This window comes from Sinocyclocheilus anshuiensis, unplaced genomic scaffold (assembly GCF_001515605.1).
Source record: "Sinocyclocheilus anshuiensis isolate Anshui unplaced genomic scaffold, SAMN03320099.WGS_v1.1 scaffold891, whole genome shotgun sequence".
In the NCBI taxonomy this organism is placed as follows: domain Eukaryota; kingdom Metazoa; phylum Chordata; class Actinopteri; order Cypriniformes; family Cyprinidae; genus Sinocyclocheilus; species Sinocyclocheilus anshuiensis.
In genome coordinates this window covers 298,026-298,289 of record NW_015546076.1, presented here as the reverse complement: position 1 = coordinate 298,289, position 264 = coordinate 298,026, and the positions used below count along the sequence as shown (strand labels likewise).

At 51.1% G+C, this 264-nt stretch overlaps 1 protein-coding gene across 2 annotated transcripts in view; it reads right to left on the bottom strand.

The window, feature by feature from the left end:
* The window catches only part of esamb (endothelial cell adhesion molecule b), a 49,852-nt gene that overhangs the window by 18,109 nt on the left and 31,479 nt on the right, over positions 1-264 (bottom strand). The gene's annotated exons all lie outside the window — the stretch shown is intronic.

Here is a 264-nt window from a genome sequence, read left to right as displayed (position 1 = left end):
GCAGAAAGTGTCTGATTTGACATCTCCGGCCCCCAACTCCCCCAACTGCAAGCGGCTACTCTCTCCAGCCGGAGACAGGCTAGTAACTCGAGCAGTAATGCCGAAGACGCCGAAGACTTCCTTAACCATGAAAGAAACGCGTTAAGCGGCGCGATCTTGCTCTCGCTTGGTCGCTGAGTGCGCGCACGTGCATAAGAATCCAACTCTTAATTAACAGTGTAAATAACTCAGAATGCATGAAATGACATTACCCCCGTTAAGCGC